We start from the raw sequence: 8710 nt of genomic DNA, 5'->3' as shown, positions 1-8710 counted from the left end.
GTTTGGCTTTTCTTCTCAATATATCATTTATTTTACAGGTGCTAGAATTTTCTCACAGTAAATACTATAGGGATGAAGTGGAAGCTTAATTTGAAACATAAAATTTTTGATTGGTGGGTGATGCAGAGTTGGGTTGGTTATGAAAAATCTTCAGGAAATGGGGCTGGTGAGGTGGCGCTAGAAGTAAGGTGTCTGCCTTGCAAGTGCTAGCCAAGGAAAGATTGCAACCGCGGTTCGATCCCTCGGCGTCCCATATGGTCCCCCAAGCCAGGGGCAATTTCTGAGCACTTAGCCAGGAGTAACCCCTGAGCATCGAACGAGTGTGGCCCGAAAAACCGAAAAAAAAAATCTTTAGGGACAGAACTCTTTGAAGGCAAAAACAGAAGGATATCCAGTGGAAAGAGTCATTATTTCTACTGTTGTGATCTAGGACAGCACAACTGGTACTAGGGTAGGTGGTTAGGACAGGGTACCCCAGGACAACAAGGTGTGAATGGGATCATAAGAAATATATTGAGGAGCACTATTCTAAGTACTCAAAGTAAGCCCTATAAATGCCAGTATCACTTTGGGATTTCTAGAAACGCAAGATGCCAGGACACCCGAAATTTCTAAAACAATTAGATTATTTTTTTTACTGAAAAACTGAGAGAAATACTGAGTCTCTGAATTGGAGGGAAGTCAAAGTTGGAATGGAAGAAGGATACAAAACAAAACTAAATCCCCAAAAATCATTAGTGCAAAAGTGACGTACCACTGAGATATTAGTTTCCAAGAGTGTCTGCTTTGCAATAATTGTGAAGAAAAATTAAACTTCTGAAAAAAATTGGTGTAACTATTTCTGTGTTCTAAGTACTTGAAACCTTGAGTTAAACATCTTCTGGGTATAGAAAATATGTTCCATTCATTCCTTTGAATTGGAAATCAGGGAAGTGAGCATCAGGGTAAAGAAACAGAAGCCTGATGAGTTTAAAATCATAAAGATAATCTGGCTAAGTGGCAGAGTTTCTGCCTAGCATGAAGCTAAAGCTGTGAGTCTGATCCTTTGTATTTAACAGCCAGGGATTGTGATTCTCAGCACATCACAACTGTGTGTGTGCTGAGTCCATGCAGAGACACTACAACCGAGTGTCAGCAGTGTATCTAACTGTGTGAAGACCTTATTGCAAATGTATGCACTTGAACTTGGAGACAACAACCAAGTCAAGAAAATTAATAAGGAAGACATAGGAAAGTCAGGAAAATGTCTATCTAGCAACGTATAAATTGTTGCTAGAGAGATAAAATTAATAAGAACAAAGTTTTCTATTGATTGAAGACATTGAAGTTAGATTGGCCAGGAATGAGTTACTATTATTCAACCATAACTACTAACCATAACCATAATGACTATTATTATTAAAGCTACTTGAGTGTTTTTAATAGATAGATCCAAATGGTACATTTGTGACATTGGATTTCCATTTCCCGGTTTTTAAACAGCAAAATGGAAAGAGTGTTTTCTTCTAAAATACATATTAAAACATTTCTTATGAGTCAAATCTAATCACCTTTGCAACTCTAGCAATAGTGAGTCACCATTTTAAGTTAGTTGTCAACTCAAAACTCTGGTTGCTAGGAATGACACCGCATTTCCTGGAGCCTGTCTTGAAGATAGCACCAAAGAACACCATTTTTTTCCTCCCTTTTCCCTTTTAAGAGGGCAAATGTTCAAATACCCTCTTGCTTTGTGCACCTGCAGTTTATGTCCACAAAAAATTTTCAACCCTGGTGATAAACTCCATATAAATAATTAACGACGTGGAACTAAGTACTCCTGCATTAAGCCACCTGCACCCTGAAAGCTCAAGAGCCCCAGGTGTGAACATTGCAGGGGCAACTAATTGTGAGCTGCATTTCATCACATAAACCCTGCCTACGAGAGCTTGCTTCCTGCTCACGTTCCTTGTTGTTGTTGTTGTTGTTTTGTTTTGTTTCATTTTTCAGGGTTCAGTAGGTTGAGCCTGAGTGAGACCTGCTGCATGTGTTACTGTCTCTGAAGACAAATGGGAAGTCATGTTACTCTTGAAAATCAAGCCCTGAGAAGTCACCAGGAGGTAATAAGAATTAGCTTTAATTAGAGGAAAATGTACCTTAAAGACAGGGTGAAAATTGTCCCTGAAGGTCTGGGAAACTTGCAGCATCCCAGAAGACAATGCTTCACTTGGGTGTTCCGAGACTCTCATTTGATTATTCTTGTTGATCAAGAGAATTTCAGAACTTCAAGCACCAAATATTTGAATTGAGTTATGTATCTACATATCCTAACTTATATAGATGCACTGATTTTTTTTGTAAAATTCTTCTTTATTTGGGGGGGGGCACACCCGGTGACACTCAGGGGGTACTCCTGGCTATACGCTCAGAAGTTGCTCCTGGCTTGGGAGACCATATGGGACGCCAGGAGATTGAACCGTGGTCCATCCTAGGCTAGCGTAGGCAAGACAGGCTCCTTACCTCTAGCACCACCGCGCAGGCCCCTAGAATTCTTATTAACTTGTTCTCTGTCTGTGTTACGTAAAGTGGACCAAATATTGCTCAATAAAAATATAATGTAAGAACTATAGAGAGGGCTCAATTGAAGCACATACTCTGAATTCAGGCTTGATCCCTTGCATGGCATATATTCCCTTTTATGCCTCTAGGAGTGACCCCCAAACACAGAGCCAGGACTAAATAGCCCTGTGTAACATCAAGTGCTCCCCATCAAAGAAATATAATGAAAATAAATTGTATAGTCTATGGTAATATGTACAAATTGCTTATTATTTTGTGTTGGCTTTTCAAGTGAAGAAGAAAACAGGAGAAATGCAATTGAAGCTTTTCTTTTGCATCTTAAGAATCATTATTTGATTTGGTTTGTTGAAAAGTAATGATGAAAAAAAAAAAAAAGCCATTAAAGGGGCCGGGCGGTGGCGCTAAAGGTAAGGTGCCTGCCTTGCCTGCGCTAGCCTTGGACGGACCGCGGTTCGATCCCCCGGTGTCCCATATGCCCCCAAGCCAGGAGCAACTTCTGAGCACATAGCCAGGAGTAACCCCTGAGTGTTACCGGGTGTGGCCCAAAAATCAAAAAAAAAAAAAAAAGAAAAGAAAAGTAATGATGGTTTCCATCTCCAATCCATTCTTTAATATAGTTTCCTAAATTGAATTACTCCTAGTTTGAAACTGAGATGAGATGAACATTTATGAAATAATAGAATTAAAAATCTAAAGGTGCCTGGAAAATCCTCAACTATACAGTTCTTCTCTACATACATATTTATATTAATTACATCATCTCTACAAATCATGTCCATTGAAAGAGAAGTTAGTTACCTTTTTTTTTTTTTTTTTTTTGGTTTTTGGATCACACCCGACAGTGCTCAGGGGTTACTCCTGGCTCAGCACTCAGAAATCACTCCTGGCAGGACCATATGGGATGCTGGAATTCGAACCACCTTCTGTCTGGGATTGGCTGCTTGCCAGGCAAACCCCCTACTGCTGTGCTATCTCTCTGACCCCCTCAACACCTTTTTGAGGTCTTATTTCTCTCATCTGATACTCACCTGCAACTGAGATTGATAACTTGAAATTTTCTCTACATTTATTTTGTATTTCCATGTATATTAACTATTTATATTGTATTATTTGATTTTTAAATTAACAGTGTTTTTTTTAAGCAGTTTTAGATTTTCATAAGAATTGGGTGGAAAGGGCCCGGAGAGATAGCACAGCAGTGTTTGCCTTGCAAGCAGCCGATCCAGGGCCAAAGGTGGTTGGTTCGAATCCCGGTGTCCCATATGGTCCCCCGTGCCTGCCAGGAGCTATTTCTGAGCAGACAGCCAGGAGTAACCCCTGAGCACTGCTGTGGCCCAAAAACCAAAAAAAAAAAAAAAAATTGGGTGGAAAGAACTGAAGTTCTCAAGTTCCCACATATGTTTTTTTTTTTTTTAGATTTTTATTTTGATATATTGGCTTACATATCTTTCACAGTAGTATTTAGGTACATATTAACATTGAATCAGGGGAATATCCATCACCAAATTTGTCCTCCCCACATCCCCGTTCCCTTCCTGCAACCCATATCCCCCACCATCACCATCACCATCATTCCCTCTGTGTCTAGCTTACTACTAGTGATCATATATCTGTTTGGCCCTGGCACCCTCCCTTGTTTTCCCTTCTATTTGAGAGGCGGAGCTAGTTAATTCAAGTTACATGGTTTTGTTTGAAGGAAAGAAAAGCAATAGAATGGGGTAAAAAAAAATCAAATAAGCTGAAAATGGGCAGAGTCCTTCTAGAGGCTTTCAACCTCAGTTTGAGAGAGGGCATGAAAAAGGTAATTGAAATACCACAACAATACAGAAAGAAATATCAGATTAAATATCCAATGAGCCCTACAGCAATAAAGACAAACTCCACACAATAGTCTTGGTCCTGAAATCAAACCATGCCAGAGTGCAAAAGGAAAGAGAAAGATAAAATAAAATAAGATAAAATTGGAGACATCAACTTCAATGTCTACACCAATAATTTTTAAACAACTGTCCTTCATTGGCATTGTGTTGTAGTGTAGAAATTTTGTAATAATTGATGAATTAATTGATACATCATTACAAATGATCTAAAGCCAAAATCCGACATGCCTTTCAGAACAAGTCCACAACATCAAAAGTTCTGATTATTTATTTTTTTATTTGGTAGGGTAGTACACAGGACTTGTTATAGCCTCTGTGTTCAGGGATCACGCTTAGGAGTACTCCGGGAACCACATTTGTTGCTGGAGTCAAACCTCAGCTTTTTTTTTTTTTTTAATAATTTTTATTTTGATCATAGTGGCTTACATATTGTTGACAATAATATTTTAGGTACATATTTACATAAAATCAGGGGGGATTCCCATCACCAAATTGTCCTCCCTACACCTCCGTTTTTGTCCTACCTCTCATTTCCTCTTCCCTCACCCCCAGGGCGGCTAGAATATGTGGTCCCCTCTGTATCCAACCCACTACTTAGTAGTCTTGCACCTGTTTGGTCTTGATGCCTCCCTTATTTCCCCCTCTAACTGGAGGCAGGACTAGCTAGTTCAAGTTGCGTGGTTTTGCCTGAAAAAGAGAAAATAAATAAACTGAGGTAAGAGTCTAATACCCCAAAAATGGGCGGAATCTATCATCGATTTGGGAGATGAAGGAGAAAAAGAAGGTGAAACACTCCACCAGTACCAAAAGAAGTGTCAAATATCCAGTGAGGACTCCAGCTATATCGATAAGCACCACAAAAAAACAAGCAAAAAACAAAACAAAACAAACAAAAAACAAACAAAAACAGACAAAAAACACGCCATGTTCTTGAAATAAGAAACATGGCATAGCACATAACGAAAGAAAAGAAAGGAAGAGAAAAAAATAAGTATAATTGGGGACAACAATTTCAATAATCACACCCAAACAGAGAAATCGACCAAAATAGATAGGTAAATAAAAATAATAATAACAATAATAAATGAAGGTAAATATATATATATATATATATAATAACCAAGGTTTTGTGCTTTTTGTATTTTTGTTTTTTCCCTCCTGCCCTGGCACAGTAAATATTGGGGTCATTCGAAAAGGAATTCACTTGGCCTAAGAAATCAGCTTTTTAATGATCACATCCTTATTTTCTCTCAAGATCTCTGACAGCTAACTAGCAGATCTATCTTACTCACGGTAATAACTAAAATTTATCCCATGCTATAATTACTACAATACATTGCATCAATGAAATTAACTTCCAGGAACAAGGGTACAAGATTAAAGCCTATGTGGACAATTAATTTTAGCAAGAACTGATATTTTACCTGCATCAAGTCATATTTTTATGAATGATATACAAAGTAAAATTACCCCCCCAAGAACTCATCAGAGCATTTTTTGTGTTTTTTTTTATTCTTCGTATATTAAAACACTTGATAATGTTTGTTTGAAAAGAATGCATAACATAGGACTTTGTTAACTCTAAATTCTGCTTGGGTTGAAGTTCCAATCTACTTTTTTGACTCAGCAGTTTCAAGCAATAACGTATGTGAAGAATGTAAGTGGTTATGATTTTATTGCATTATAAGACAGGGTGATTGGGTAATGAGACAATGCCCACAATAGACCTAGAATGTACCAAGTTTTTCATTAATGTTACCTTTATTAGAATGTTACAAATCAGGATATAATGCTAAAAATCAGGCTCTTTAAAAATATCTAAGAATATTAATTCATTATGATATTCTTGGATAAAGTGGAAGATTCTACCAAATTTTATATAATTAGGTGAGTGATGAGGCAGACTCAAACATTCTAATCTCAGGTGAAATGGTGCATCCTTATGATGGACATTCTGATGAATGTCTGAGTACCTGATGACATAATTTCTGTTCTATTGCTGGGAAGCATCTGGTTTGGAACACAAGCTCTTTAAAAGCCTGGAATCACTGTGAGGATTTTTGCTTGTTTGGGAACTGTTGTTTTATATTAATTAGGAAGTATGGAGTGTAAACTGATAACTTCTGAGTAAACAGATCAGCTCCATCGATACTTATTTCTGAACCAAAAGTTGGGCCATGGAGTATGACAAAGGAACCTTCACTGGCTGTTGTTATGAGTAAAGTAAATATTGGCATTTCCAAGCCTTTATCGCTGTCTTACAAAATGTATGAAGCAGAGTATTATACTTGAAATTGGCATATATTTGGAAAAAAAGTGCAGTGTTAAAAATTACATTAAAGAGGCTGGTGAGGTGGTGCTAGAGGTAAGGTGTCTGCCTTGCAAGCGCTTGCCAAAGAAGGACAGCTGTTCGATCCACCGGCATCCCATATGGTCACCCCAAGCCAGGGGCAATTTCTGAGCACTTAGCCAGGAGTAATGCCTGAGCATCAAATGGGTGTGGCCCGAAAAACCAAAAAAAATTACATTAAAAATTAAAATGTAGATGCTGGAGAGATAGCAAGGAGGTAAGGAGTTTGCCTTGCATGCAAAAGGTCAATGGTTCAAATCCTGGCATCCCCTATGGACCCCTGAGCCTGCCAGGAGCAATTTCTGAGCATAGAGCCAGGAGTAGCCCCTGAGCACTGCCAGGTGTGACCCAAAAATAAAAAACAAAACAAAAATTAAAATGTAGTTGTGTTCTAAAATTAATTTTAACAAAATCTTATATGAATTAATACCAAAGAGCAATTTATGCCATAGATGTTTTACATAATTTACAGTAATATCAATTGACTGTTATTTCACATAAAACAACGAGCAAGCAAATCTTAAAGTTCCAATCTAATACTCCTTTAGGAATGGAAAATAAACTACCTCTTACAATTTCAGTATGTAAAAGGGATCTGAGCAAAGGGGAATTGACCCTAAGTAAATCTGGGAAGAAGCATTTACTTGTGCTTTGATGTCAGCAACAGGCTTACATTGGCAGAGAAGTGCTTCCGGAAGATGGGGAACAAATCTGACATGTTTCATGAGAGAAGCCTTCTTAAGAAGAAGTGATATGTAGACCTAGTAGAGTATGAAAGATGTTCTAGATCATATGAAAGAACTGGGTCCCTTTAATCATTTATCTATGTAAATGAATTAGTGAATCAATAAGATAAAGTCCTTCTTCACGCCATGTATCTCTGTGCTGAAATGACAATGTCTCTTTATTCAAATCCAATAAAAATACAGGGAAGCTGAAATATACATTTTAATACACATTTATATAATATTTACTATTTTAATAAAAGTAAAATAATATAATACATAATAAATATAGTATATACTGTTTTATGCCATACACGTAAATTCTTTAATCCTGTTTTTCACCCTTTCAAAAAGTGTAAATTTGAAACATTTTTTCATTTTGGAAAACAAGAACCTAATAACGTTCAGATTATAGAAGTGCTCCACAAATTTAATTGATTTGCATATTAGGGAAATATTTTATTTAAGATAAAAACATCTAATAATTCTTGCTGAATTGTTCTGGTCTCTTCCATTTGACAGTTAATATGTCAGAAGCAAAAATAAACAAATAAGTAAATAAATAGCAAGAAATACGGCTCAGTTTGTTCTGTTTTCCCTATTTGTAAATTGCCTGTAAAATGTCAGGAATGATTCATAGATACCCCAGTGGAAAGAATAGATAGGGAAAAAGGATATATGGTAGTGTGGGACATCTTGAACTAGGTCAAAGAATTATTACCAGAAAAAAAGTGAAATACATGGGGATAGGAAATTAGTACAAGAGACCTGGATTGTGTGTGTTTGTGCGTACGTGTGTGTGTGTGTGTGTGTGTGTGTGTTTATTACACTGTTTTCTTGGGAAAAGATGTGGAAAATTGCATGCAGAGCTTGAAAATGACTGTCCTAGCTATGATTCACCATAGAAGTCACTCTCAGCTTCATCAACCTTGGCAGATTTTCAGAGGTCATATTTACACATAATTTATAACGTTATAACATGTGTTTGAAAGTTTCTCTGGCACATTTAGACATTTTAGGGAAGGCAGTTCTCACCATTTTACTCTGCCTGCCTTCAATTTTTGCCTATGTTTTAATTCCATAAGAATTGTGCTTTGAGCAAAAAAGGATTTCCAGCTTCATGTATCATGAACCACAAATCTAAAACTCTCTAGAGATTTGGTTCCCATGTGCTTGCCACTTGGTTCTCAGCTAATCAA

This window comes from Suncus etruscus, chromosome 9 (genome assembly GCF_024139225.1).
Source record: "Suncus etruscus isolate mSunEtr1 chromosome 9, mSunEtr1.pri.cur, whole genome shotgun sequence".
Classification (NCBI taxonomy): domain Eukaryota; kingdom Metazoa; phylum Chordata; class Mammalia; order Eulipotyphla; family Soricidae; genus Suncus; species Suncus etruscus.
The sequence above is the reverse complement of the archived record's forward strand: the minus strand, read 5'-3'. Positions refer to the sequence as shown.